Below are 14,992 nucleotides of genomic sequence, written 5' to 3'. Positions count from 1 at the left end.
CACACAAGTCCAGTATTCAGTATTACTACCAAAGTACAATTCTAATAAAATTATCGAAAAAAATAAAATCCAATTCATTTATTTATTCTCATTCTACCAAATATTCGTTGTTGATACAGGCTCACGGAAACATATCTAACATTCATTATTAATATTTTTAATGTACCATCCTGATTTCTTCATATTGGTTTGTGAAGAACGAAAAATATTGCAAAGCAAACCATTAATTTATCTCCGTCAATATTAAAAATACATTTCCATTTACTGATAAAATAAATATCATTGACAAATTACATTATGTTCAAAGTGTTTGTTTGTTTTATATCGACAGTTGTTCAAACACTTTCAAACTTATATGTATATCACAGAAGGATAGATACGACCATATTGTATATCATTAATAAGGTGTATGTTGAACATAATCAAAGAGAGAAAACTCTAGTTTATCTAAGAAATAAATCACAGAAACTCAATTTAATTATAGGCCATTTATGTCGCATAGTTTTACCCTTAGCGATAGCGATGGACAGCCCGCAGTAAAGCAAAAATAAAACGGAGTTACTGAGATTTATTTCGATTCTGATAAGACCAGTTTCTTCACATTTTTGAAAAGACGCGCCTATGTGTTGCACTAAATGGTGACTGCTTTGTACTATAATTCCGTTGTGACATTGTGACATACACTAAAATTGCGTAAAAATTATCAATGACGTCGCGAAAAAGACCATTTTCGGGGATTTGATACATCGCATCTACCCCAAAGAACTTGAGATAAAGGATACTACTGACACTGTAAAGCCAGCCTCATATCTTGACCTACATATAAAAATCGATGGTAAAGGAAAAATATTCACCATACTTTACGACAAACGTGGTGACTATTCATTCCGAATTGTGAACTTTCCTTTCATCTGTGGCAACATTTCTTCAGCACCTGCGTATGGAATGTTCATATCACAACTCATACGTTATGCCAGAGCTTGCCGAAACTACGCAGACTTTTTGTATCGCGCCAGAACTCTAACAAATAGGCTTCTGGAACAGGGTTATGTTACAACAAGATTGAAGTCATCATTACAGAAGTTTTATAGTCGTCATCATGACCTCGTGGATCGTTATGGTGTATCCATCAGCACCATGAAAACTGATTTATTTAACGGTTCATAGTTTTCCTTTCCTCGTTTGTCTATCCCGGACTTGAAAAAGCAAAGGACGCTTTGCCTACCGGTGCACCTGGTCCATGCTCCCAGTTTTTAGTGGCGTCCAATTTGCTCATTTGCTTTTGTTCATTGGTATGCATGATTTTAGTTACTTTATGTTCTTTGTTGTGTATGTCTGTTTTCCATGTCTGGTCTTTGTCCCTGGATTGCATTATTTTGATTACTGCTTTAACCTTGGTCCCCTTGATTACTCTTTAAGAAATGACCAAATTATAATTTGATATAAATATTATTTCTATGGGATAATTTCAGGGTATGACAGTCAAAAAATCTTGAAGTAAAATTTTGAAACAAGTAGAGCTAACTTAAAATGCAAATTTAGCTGCAAATGCTAATTATAATAAATATTAAGTATTGTCTACGGGCGTACATGGAAAGACATAAGGAAAGCACATTCACAAATTATTGAGGACAAAAGATATATATTCAACCCAAAAGATAACTTATCGAATTCTTTTGAGAGACTTCCACGCATAATATTTTAAAGGGAATACCATATAGAAGGACGGGAAAATAATCACTTCTGCAAATAACATTTTCGGAAGTTATGGCACATAGTGTGACACTTTCCCGATTTTCTCTTCGAGGAACAACGACATTGCATCAAGATCTGACAAATGTACGTACTAATTTCAAAAGAAATTTTGTAGTTTATAATATCTTTACTAAAATGAAACTATAATTGAGCAATTAGAGTTTTCCTTCACCTACTTGCTAATCAATCCATTCTTTGTGAACTATCTGTCAAAAAAAAACAAAAAAACAAGAAAACAAAAACAAAAAAAAAAACAAAAAAACAAACAAAAAAAGATACATGTATTTATCACTAATTTTGTAAGTTAATTATCATATAATATTATTTACAGCAAATGTCAATAACAAAGCGATAGACACACTAATCAGGAAGAACTTTTGATTAATAACTAATTGTAAACAGGGACATGTCCAGGATGTTTCGAAAAGAGTGTGGGAACAAAAGCGACAAGGGGCCGTCGTAAGATTATAGAAGGTTATTTAGTGTGCAACACGTGATTGAGGTTCTTTCTCCGTTTACTGAAAACTACTTCTTTCAAAATGAAAGACAAAAAAGTGATTAAAGTCCACTAGAAATGAACCGGAAATGGTATACACCATCATGAAGCCGCCATCGAATCGATTATGTATGTCGGCCATATGTTGTCGACCAAGATACCTAGTGAACAAATGAGGAAGGCTATGACACTTGAGACAATTCTGTTTAATGATTAAAGGAATGAGACTGAAAATAGTTGTTAGATGTTTATATGGAAACGTTTGAGTTAATGTGGATGATTTACATATTTCGATTAATTACCTAGAAACAAATCACAGGTGGATAAGGCTAAAAACCACTAATTCCACTTTCCATAGGCTTCTATGCTAATTTCACAATATTCAATGGCTTCTCTGGACTTTACCTTAACTTTAACCTGCAGAGGACTATATATCAGCATAATTCTACATATGTCAGCTCACAATCCTCAGAATGGCATGTGGGGTTAGCAGACTTGCAGTGCAGTACTGGTCACCGGAAGTGAAGGGTCTATAAATAGCATAGGAAATCCCAGTGTTTTCACAAGATAGGGGTATATTTAAAAATCATTATGGAGATTAGGCTTCACATCACAAGAAGCAAAATGCACCTATAAAATGTACAGAAATGTTTTTCCTTTCAGAAACTGTTTAAATTTTTTAAATAAGATGAGAACTTTTTTCACAGCACTATGAGGAACAGGGGTAATTTCTGCGTAGGACTATTTTTGCGTACGTTCCAAATGCTCATTGGTTGAATTGGTGGTCTGTAACCATAATGCAAACGGTAAGAATTATATTGTTTAAAACAAAACACACAAACAATGTTTAAAACAAAACAAAACAACAAACAACAAACTAACGAACATGCAAACAAACAAAAACAAAACAAAACAAAACAAAACAAAAACAAAACAAAAACAAAAAACAAAACAAAAAACAAAAAACAAAACAAACAAACAAACAAACAAACAAACGAAATGATTACACGATACGTCTGGTAATGAAACAGTTGCAAGTATAAAGAGTATTTATTCAGGAATATTTGAACTTGCCTGATGATGTATTATAATTCATAGTATTTTGTTATAATAGCATTGATAAAATTCAACGATATTTTGATACATTTTACCTTAAAAATTCTCAAATATGACGGTACAACGAGATCAAAATGAATCAGAACCTGGCGCCACAAAAATTTAAAAAAAATTACTTAAGTCTGAGAACATTCTTAACTTCCATGGAAACTCCAATCAGTCTTTGAAATTGATGACGTCATAAACAATAATCAGTTTTCAGACTTTTTTTTAAATTTGTGGCGATGAGGCCAGACGTATGATACGTTTAATATCAACACGTTTCAAATGCAAACGAAAAATAATGACAGTTTTGCGTTTAAAGTTTTAAATATTAAAACCGGGAGAAAGCACGGGCAACAGCGACTTGTGCTGTATATGTTCAGAAGATGTTGCTCGAACACACAATCAATTATGTTCCTGTCAATTTGTTCAAGAGATGTCATGATAGAGTCATAATTTCTTTTCATAGAATTTGTACTATGGAATGAAAGAGTGATCAAGGGAACCAATGTTATGGCGGTAATCAAAAGAATGTAATCCAGGGACAAAGACCAGACATGGAAAACAGACATACACAACAAAGAACATAAAGTAACTAAAATTTTACATACAAAGTAACAAAAGTAAATGAGCAACTCGGATTCCACTAAAACTGGGAGCATAGACCAGGTGCACCGTTAGGCTAAGCGTCCTCTGCTTTTATAGAAACAACCGCCGAGTTGCTCATAAAAAAAGTCAAGTCCGGTGTAGACAAACGAGGAAAGGAAAACTATGGCCCGTTGAATAAATCAGTTTTCATAGTGCTGATGGATACACCATAACAATCCACGAGTTCATGATGAACTGAATGTGTAGGAAAAAAATCATTGGACAAGGCAACACCAAGAACAAAACTTAAACAACACATGGAGAAGAAAATACAATTTTAAAGAAATGAAAAAGTTTGCAAAAATAAACAAACAACACTCACCCCACGAGAAACTAGAGGTCGGCACAGGTGTTTAGTAACGTAGATCTTTTTTTGTGCTAATCTAGCAGGGTAAAAGCTAACCATCTTTTCCGAAGCGCCGGGTGTCATTACCTTTTTTTGGGAGTTCATATTCCTAGTGTTTTTTTTTGTGTTTTTTTTTTTGTGTTTTTGTTTTGTTTTTTTACTTTTTTTTGTGAGGCGTCTTGTTTTCCATTCTCTACAGTTTTTATGTGTAACATTTTTATTCAAATTGCTTCATTGTGCATGTCGATCGACTCTGTTTCATGTGTTCACGCTTACTCCATGCTGTTGATATTGCTGACGCTTCGGTATGTTTTTACCTTCTTCAGGAAAACCAAAAATTATAAAAAAAATATTAATATTCAACTATGATACTGTCGCTGCATCGCCTTGATCTCTATCGATATATCTTAAGTCTCATTAGTAATAAAGAACGTAAAGCGTGTTGTCTTGGTGATTAAGTATTTTCATGAGTTAGATTTTATTTATCATTTCATCGAAATAAAATTTTGCTTTTCTACGATTTGATTGTGCCAGAAAGATTATCTAATAATTCAATTTCGAATAATGGAGCTTTGTAATAACTGTTTGTCTATAACCATTACGAAAACAACTTTGATAAATCAGACACGTTGCATTTAAAAATCCATTTTCGTATATTACATTGTTGCATATGTTTTGAAAATGTCGCTAAGGATAAAAGAAACATGCATGAAACCATATATTAATCTTCATTGTGAACAGAATTGAGAAGATTTATAACAGTTGTAATAAATAATGTTATTTTTTTTTACATATTATCACAAAGTCGATATCTACTTTGAAAAATCATGATAATTCAAAGAAAATTAAAAAAAATTACCTTTGATTTTATAAGAAAAGGTTTTAAATTGTCTAATTTTCGTTTCTTTTGAATAATCATTTGCAGTTACATCTGAAACATTTACAGGTATTTTATAGTCTATTTGTAACATTATGTTAGTTACATGCTTTCACCAAGCCCGTCTACACTTAATATATTTCTTTATTTAATACGAATAATATTGAATATTGCAAAGCAAAAAGGGAGGATCAGATACTACATTTTACATGGCGTCAATGATTATACCTTGAATAGGAATAATGAACAATGTCTGTTATCATAATCTATTCTGTATTTCAAAGCTTAAATTCAAAATCATCAATTGATATTGGTTTCCACAGATTCGTTAAACCAGACTGATAATTTCTTCCACTATTGTTTGACACAAAGGTATAGTGGCAATTAATTTGGCTATTATTCTCCCTAACAAAAAACGTAACCAACAAAATTCCGCAAATATTTCAATGACAAATCAATACCGATTATTTCATATTCCTATACTTCATCTATTGTGCCAAAAATTTTTAATTACAAAAAGCTATAGCAGAAACTCGAGATTGAGGACTTCAAGGCTAAACCACCTGACTGCTCTTGCAAAAACTCTCCATTCAAATATGGTCCTTCAGGTCACGTCTTTATGGCAGATTTAAGTATTATCGAAAACGAATCTCTGCGCAATATCCTTTCTAAAGGTCCCAAGTACCGTAAATCATGCTCCATAAATTGAAATTATAACTTTTTAATTCTGAGTCTCTGTCAAAGTGGGTAAAGGCCGTGAGATCTTTAATTTTGAAACGTGTGAAAGTTTAAGATATTCAATGAGTGTCAAAACTGAATCACTTTTCAAATACACCTATGTAGCAAAAACATTGTCCACTATACATGACACATATGTTATCGTACCAGCAGACAAAGCCCAAAACAACATTATTTTTGTTTGCAAAACGTATTATATCCAATGTTTATTATTTGAGGTAGACGTAGATAACATAATAGCAGTAATAAGACCTATACTTGCAAAGACGATGATTGTGATTTACCGTCTATGTAATTAATTCCTAAACTCCACAAGAACCCATACAAAAACGCCCCATAGCTCGATATGCAAAATGTATCACCAAACCTCACTCAAAACTTTTAACTTCTACACTCACAGAGAGTCTACAGTCCTACCACAAGACGTGCTACTCCCGTAGTAATACTAATGCAAAGATTATTATCAGAATATAAAAGCATTAATACATATGATTTGTCAACTTTTTATACTTCGTTTTCCCATAATTAGTTAAAATCCCGACTCAAAAAACCTTTGAATCGTTGTTACTCCAAAAATGATGGTACACCTAGATACAAATATGTAGTTCATGGTAGAGATCCCTCATACACTGTAAAAAATAATTCCAAAACATCTTCCAATTATACAGAAGAAGATATTTTCAAAATACTGGAATTTGTGATCGACAATACATTTGTCTGATGTGGTGGACGCGGTTTTTAACAAACGGTCGGCATTCCCATCGGAGCAAATTGTGCTCCTCCACTTGCTGACTTACTCCTTCACTCTTATGAGGCTAATTTTATAGTGTTCTGATCCTAAATAAAGATATTCAGTAAACTGTATTCTTTAATCTCAGTTTTCGCTATGAAGATGACGTATAACCGTTAAACAATCCTAATTTCGGGGATTTGATACATCTACCCCTAAGAATTTGTGATAAAGGAAACTACAGAAACTGTCAGCCTTATATCTTACATATACAAAGAAATCGACGGTAAAAGAAAACTAAACTTTATGATAAACGTGATTGATTTTTCATTCAGTATTGTCAACTTTCCTTTCATCTGTGGCAACATCCCTTAAGCGCCTGCGCATGGAGTTTTCATATTACAACGCATACTTTACGCCAGAGCTTGCCGGAAGTACGGAGACATTTTATATCGCCCAAAACTTCTTACAACTAGGCTTCTGGGGTATTTATGTTGCTTCAAGATTTAATTGATCATAACAAAAACTTTATTGTCATCAGAAACTCGTGGATCGTAACGGTGTATCCATCTGCACCATGAAAACTGATTTGTTCAACGTGTCATAGTTTTCCTTTCCTCTTTCGTCTACCCCGGACTTAACTTTTTATGAACAACTCCGCGGATGTTTCTAGAAAAGCAGAGGACGCTTACCCTACCGGTGTATCTGGTCCATACTCCCAGTTTTTAGTGGAGTTCAAGCCGTTTTTGTTACTGGTTGAATGCCATGTGAGCTATTGCCATCACTTGCTTCCATCGTCGTCGTCGTCTGTCGTCGTCAACAATTTTTCAATACTCTTCTCCTCTGAAACTACTTGACCAAATTAAACCAAAGTTAGTATGAATGTTCGTTAGGGTATAATACATAGAATTGATGCGGGGATTTTGATCCTTCGAAAAACATGGCTGCCGTTACTATAAATAGAACATAGAGATCAGACAGTAGTTTATCGCTTATATCTCCAAAACTGTTAGGTTTAGCTAAATTCTGACTTAGTTAAAGTGTACAGCATAATGAGATCTATTTGTGGCCATTGTGTTGTTGTAATCCATTAAGTAATGTTTGAGTTATTGCCCTTTTTCAACGTTTTTGCTATTTTTAATGTTGTTCCTTTCAAAAATCTTCTCCTCTGACACTAATTGACCAATTGTAACCAAACTTGGTACAAATGTTCCTAGCATATTTAAGTTACAGACCACCAATTCAACCAATGAGCATTTGGAACGTACGCAAAAATAGTTCTACGCAGAAATTACCCCTGTTCCTTATAGTGCTGTGAAAAAAGTTTTCATTTTATTTAAAACATTTAAACAGTTCCTGACAGGGAAAACATGTCTGTACATTTTATAGATGCATTTTGCTTCTAATCTCCATAATGATTTCTAAATAGACCCCTATCTTGTGAAAACACTGGGATTTTCCATGCTATTTATAGACCCTTCACTGCATTCCCACATGCCATCCTAAGGATTGTTAGCTGACATATGTAGAATCATGCTGATATGTAGTCCGCTGCAGGTTGAAGTCAAGGTAAAGTCCAGAGAAGCCATGGAATATTGTGAAATTAGCATAGAAGCCTATGGGAAGTGGAATTAGTGGTTTCTAGCCTGGAACTGATGTGGGAATTTTTGAACCGTCGAAAAACATATCTGCTGTTTTTATCGCATATTTCTCCAAAACTGTTAGGTTTAGCTAAAGTCTGACTAAGTAAAAATGTTCCGCGTGATGAGATCAATCTGTGGTTTAATTTTCGTTTTAATCCGTTGAGCCATGTTAGAGTTACTGCCCTTTTTCAACGATTTTGCTATTTTGAATATTATCTCTTTCAAAATCTTCTCCTCTGACACAACTTGACCAATTAATACTAAACTTATTATGAATGTTCCTTGGAGTATTTGGAGTATTCTGCATAAAATTGATGTGGCGATTTTTGATACGTCGAAAAACGTGGCTGCCGTCTTTAAAATAGAACATAGGGGTCAGACAGTAGTTTTTTTACATACATCTCCAAAACTGTTTGGTTCAGCAAAATTCTTTCAATAGCTAAAATAATCTTTATTGTTTGGACTACAAAAGTCTTCAGAGATTAAAGTCATCAGACGATTCCTTGTAAGAGTTATTGCCTTTAAAAGGGGAAAATGACTTTTTTTACAGTTTTCAACCAATATCTTGAAAAATGTAATATATAGAAAGAAACTTTTAATTGCTGAAATGATCCTTTTGATAAATTCTACCAAAGTCTCCTTGAGTCAATGTTGTTGGACAACGTCTTGTTAAATGTTAAATGTATAGTCCCTGATAGGCAAAATTCAACCAGGTGAGCAATTCAGGCTCCTGGGAGCCTCTTGTTATATATTATTATAGTTATTTTATGTTCTTTGTTGTGTTGGCTGTTTTCAATGTCTGGTCTTTGTACCTGGATTACATTATTTTGATTTCCGCTAGAATCGTGGTTCCCTTGATTACCCGTAGCCATTAAGTGGATATTTTATGACGGTAATTGTTTTTACCCGAGCTATAACCGTATTCAAACTATAAAACTGTATTACATTTTCAAATGAGTCCTTGAATTAAATGAAATGTAAAACATAAAAGCGATGCATTTCGGATATGAAATGTTGTGTTTAAATCAAATGTTCATTCTAAAACTCATATGGTTATAACTTCAAATGCAAACATTTCCTATTAGAAGTACAAAAGTGGACAAAGGAATATATGTGTATTTTTTTATGGTTACAAAAGCTTAGACTGTATCTAACAATCGATCGAGTTCTGTGTATGAACTGTGTATTGACTCCTATTTCTCTAGTATTGTTTTGCTTTATTTTGATATTTAGAATGGATAGCAATGAAGATCTTACATTCAACTTTAAACATGTCATTGAACTATTGAAGGCAAGGCAATATTTTGTGCTTTAATAGACGGACATTCTATGCTACAAAACAAGAAAAAAGTAGGTAAATATTCAGTACACGAAAAATTAATATATTCTTTGTTATTTTGGGGCCAGGTGCAACCTGTCTGCGTTTTGAGGTTTCATCGTTGTTCATTGAAAACCAATGAGTGGCCTTGAGATTACATTTGTTATCTCGGTGGCATTGTTGTCTCTTTGACATAGCCGCTATATCCATTCTTGTTATATCTTATAAAATTATCATCACTTAAAAGCTTTTCGTCAACACATAAAACAAAACACAAAGTAAGTCTGTTTCATCACACAACATAAAGCGATTGATAAAGACTTTTTTATGAAAAAAAAGTATCAAAGCAATGCTAAATGCCATTATGAAACTGTTTATAATTAAATCAATTGCCTATATCATTTGCGTTGTTTTCTATACAAAGAGTAATCAAGGGAACCAAGGTTATAGCGGTAATCAAAAGAATGTAATCCAGGGACAAAGATCAGAAATGGAAAAAGACATACACAACAAAGAACATAAAGTAACTAAAATGATACATACAAAGTAACAAAAGTAAATGAGCAACTCGGACTCCACTAAAAACTGGGAACATGGACAAGGTGCACCGGTAGGGTAAGCGTCCTCTGCTTTTCTAGAAACACCCGCCGAGTTGCTCATAAAAAGTCAAGTCTGGGGTAGACAAACGAGGAAATGTGAACTATGTCCCGTTGAATAAATCAGTTTTCATGGTGCTGATGGATACATCATAACGATCCACGAGGTCATGATGACGACCATAAAACTTCTGTTGTGATGACTTCAATCTTGTAGCAACATAACCCTGTTCCAGAAGCCTATTTGTTAGAGTTCTAGCGCGTTACACAAAGTCTGCGTAGTTTCGGCATGCTCTGGCATAACGTATGGGTTGTGATATGAACACTCCATACGCATGAGCCGAAGGGATGTTGCCACAGATGAAAGGAAAGTTTACAATTCTTAATGAAAATTCATCACGTATAATTTGGTCAATAGTTTTCCCTAACCATCGATTTCTAATTGTAGGTCAAGATATGAGGCTGACTTCACAGTGTCTGTAGTATCCTTTATCTCGAGTTTTTTTGGGTAGATGCGATGTATCAAATCCCCGAAATTAGGATTGTTTAAAGATAATACGTCATCTATATAACGGAAACTGAGATTGAAGGATCTAGCCAAACGATATTCTTTCTTTCTGATCAAATCAGCTATAAAGTCAGCCTCATAAGAGTGAAGAAATAGGTCAGCAAGTAAAGGAGCACAATTTGTTCCCATTGGAATGCCGATCGTTTGTTGAAAAACACGTCCACCACACTGGACAAGTATGTTCCAGCATTTTGTAAACATCTTTCTCTGTATATTTGGAAGATGATTTGGAATTATTTCTTACAAAGTATGAGGAATCTCTACCAAGAACTATATATTTGTATCTAGGTGTACCATCTTTTTTGGAAAAACAACGATGTATAATGTTTTTAATTCGGGATTTTAACTGAGTATGGGGAATAGAAGTATACAGTGTTGAAAAATCATAGGTTTTAATGCTATCATATTCAGATAATAGTCTTGAACTGATTGTCTCTAATAGATCTTTCGAATTTTTCAAAGTATAAATAGTTGGAAACGTTCTATCATCGTCAAATATTTTTATTTATTCATTTTGAATATTGTTGTTTTCTTTCAATATTCCTTACCAGTTGATGCTGATAACGCATAGCTTTAACACAACATAATGCTTTATCTCATGGTCTAGGACACGTAAATCGCAGTACTATTTTCAATAATAATCTGAGAACGTATTCATTGAAACATCACTGTGCGTGGAATAAATGAGATGTTTAAAGTTGTTAGACTACATGATATTAATTAAATACAAGTTGTTGTAGATACAAAATGTGCCGTACTGTCATACCTGAAAACAAAATAACAAACAAAATAAATTTTCTGCTTAAAACTTACAGAAGTACTCAAAAGCATACAGACAATCCTTAAGTATGCGTCAAATTTCATGAAAATAATGTGATAAGACTAGTTTTACGTCACCGCTGACATGCACCTGTCTACAGGTAGGGTATGCTGATCATTAATACTTTTGTTTGTTTGTTTGTTTGTTTGGTTTTTTTTTTTGGTTAGTTTTTGTTTTTGTTTATTTATTGTTTTTCACTTTTAAGTTAATTTGTTTTGAAGCAGTGGCATCGCTCTGTTAATATTGTTATTACTTTTGATATCGGGGCCTTTCAGAGCTCACTTAATGTTGTGTTTACCATACTGAATACCTCTCTGGTGATCATTGTAAAAAATTACTATTTTTTATCGGGGTTATGCAATTGTGAAGTTGTGGTATTTCACCATATCTGTTCCCTGTTCTATTATAAAATAATAGGTTGCGTAGCACAAATATGGGAAGCTGCTATATTAAGATCTGCAGAAGAACTAGGAGATACCTTTAATCAACTATGAGAAGCGTTTGAATTATTTCATTAATGAATTTAATAATATATCTCTGCCAACCTTATTAGAAATTTAGAAGGGCAACCCGTCAAGTTAATAAATAATGTGCTTGTTTAAAACAACTGGATAGAACTAATCAACACGATAATTTCTCAAAGTTAACGAAGAGATTTGCCTTTTATTCAATCTTACTAGTAATTATACAGGTATGCACTTAATAACCATCTTATTACAATTGAATGCAGGTTGTTTTTTTCCAAATCGAAGAAAGTAATTGAAAAAAAATGTTTCTCTCAAGTGCATACGTTTCGTACAAGGAACATTAATGTAATTTAAAAAAGCACATTTTCTATGACATGTAATTCGTATGCTTCGTTATTCAATATGGGTCAATATCATTACTATTAGTAATGATCCCTGTAGCTCATTGGCTAATTCTGAACTCAGTAAAAAAATCCTATAAAGTTAGGTTAATTCTGCAAATTTAGTCTCATTTGGTTGGAATAAAGCTATTTTGAGGCAGTCAAAACAGAAATTTCAAGTATATTTCTTTCATAAAAAGTACGTATTTTTTTAACACTAGATGTGTGAATATTTCAAAGTGCATTGGTGTATATTGTCACAAAAACCAGTAGCCATAGTATTATACTGTTTTCGTACAAATCAGAGATGCCCTTTCAAAACTAATATCTACATATTTGTTTTATAAAATACTATCCACTTGGAAACTTCCACAATAGGAGAACATCCATGGCCAATAGGGTAAAATATTAACACCCTTTTCGATTCATTTTTCTACATTTTAATTAGTTCCGAATGTTCGCGCGAAATTAGGTATTTTGAAAATCGGCCGGTTGATGTTCATGAGAGATTCTAATACGACACGGGACTGAAACATTCCGGGTAACTATCTTCATTTAAATGACATTTGTTTACCGTCACATATACTTAATCTGTCTATGTATAAACCCTTTACTACAATAAATGAATTTATCCATCAAATTTCAACTTTTAATTTTAAGTTTTACAAAATTAGTAGTTTAGCCTATTTTATGTGCGAAACAACTCGCCTTAATGTAACTGAAAAGTGCGCCATTAGATAAACGTCATTTCCGAAGTATTTTTCATTCACCAATATTTATTACCTTATTGAATCATATCATGAATCCAACTTATTATTTACTAAAATAGTATTTTAAAGCAACCAATCTATAAAACTCAAACAATTTTCTTTCCGACAACTACCATGAACAAACGTCAGTTTTGTCATGTCACTTGTTCCTAAAAAGGGGATATCAATATTTATACGTACAGCTATTTTAAAGATCAAATTCGAATTGCCACTTTTTTTACCGAAAAATGTGGTGAAGAGAAACTTTCTTTGCGACTTACATAAGGTAAGATTAAATTCAACATTGGCATTAATTAACTTGTTGTAATAATTGTATTTCGTTCGCCTTTTTGTCTCTCGGATGGTATTTCTGCAACGACTTGCAATTGTTCCAAGAACATCACACACGCCCAACTGTTGCACCTATACATGTAGTCCATGATTCAAAGTTTAGAACGAATTCCGGGTTTCGTATTCGATTTCGTCGTCTATTTAATTTGAAAAAGAGTGGTCTATCTAAAGACTTTAACCGGGCCAACAGTGGTATTTTAGATGTATGTAAAAATATACATAACATTTACTTGTATAAACAGCCCCGTGCAGGTCCGGGTGTTAAAAGAATAGGCCTGCAGCAGCGCTAAGCTTGTCGTATAAGGCGACTAAATAGTGCTCAGAAACCTAGCCGGGGGCTAGGAGCTCTGCCCACAGAGCAACTGGGATGTGTGCCCCAGGTGGTGGAATGGGGTACCCCTGGCATGTTACATGCTGGGGTTGTCAGGCTATAATACGGAAAACCTGACCGCAAACCATAGTGGTGCACCGTGTTGGGAAAGATGCCACGTTCCTCGCACGTTAAAGAACCCTGCTGTGGTATTCGATAGGAGTAGGAACCTTTGCGCTCCGCCACAGGAGGCTAAATTGCCCGACCTTGCCCATCCCCCTTTTTCCAGTGGCAATCGAAATTTGTCGACCCTGTTGTCCTTGTGACCCATCCTTTTTTTTTCATTTCATGTTCATTTTATCATCCATTTCATGTTCATTGTCTGAATATAGCTGAAATATTGCTGCTCGGACGTTAAACCCCAACAAACAAACTTATATAAACAAATTTGTGTTGAATACAAATTTGCTATATTGTCTTAACATTCGCATTTGTCTACTGATAATATTGTCCCATTATTACTTTTTGCTACATTCGCAGTTGACAAATAAGCGATAAGAATGTTATACGCAAAATTCTTGTTCTTCAAATGAATGCAAATCATTACTATAAACTACAAATATGTTCATATGTTTTAACAAATCAGTGAAATTGGCAACCATCGAAATTGATAGGCTTACAGTACTGGATATCGCTTTTAATGCGTCTATTCAAGAATATAAATAAACTAGTCCTATTAGAATCGGAATAAATCAAGGAAGCTCCATTTTGTCATTCTTTCACCACTTGTTGGTCATTTATGTCGCATCACAAAATGCGAAACTAATGGCCAACCCGTGGTAAATCAAACATAAAATGGAGTTTCCTTGCTTTACCTCTTAATTCATTTACTTCCTTTCGTTTCAATTAAATTAAATGAATGACTATTTATTTCTTGACGTAAATGGTTGTCAATAGGACTAATGGACATTTACAACAATGCATGTAGATATGTTAGACAAACATATTATATGTTAAAACCTGTATAAGCTGAACCAAGTTTGGTCTTTAAAATTGGTTCGGCTCGTGTGCAAAACACGAGTGACAAATACAGAAAACAACT

This window comes from Perna viridis, chromosome 11 (genome assembly GCF_037379345.1).
Source record: "Perna viridis isolate PV_CMFRI_1.1 ecotype Kerala chromosome 11, ASM3737934v1, whole genome shotgun sequence".
NCBI lineage: Eukaryota > Metazoa > Mollusca > Bivalvia > Mytilida > Mytilidae > Perna > Perna viridis.
This window is presented reverse-complemented; position numbering follows the sequence as displayed.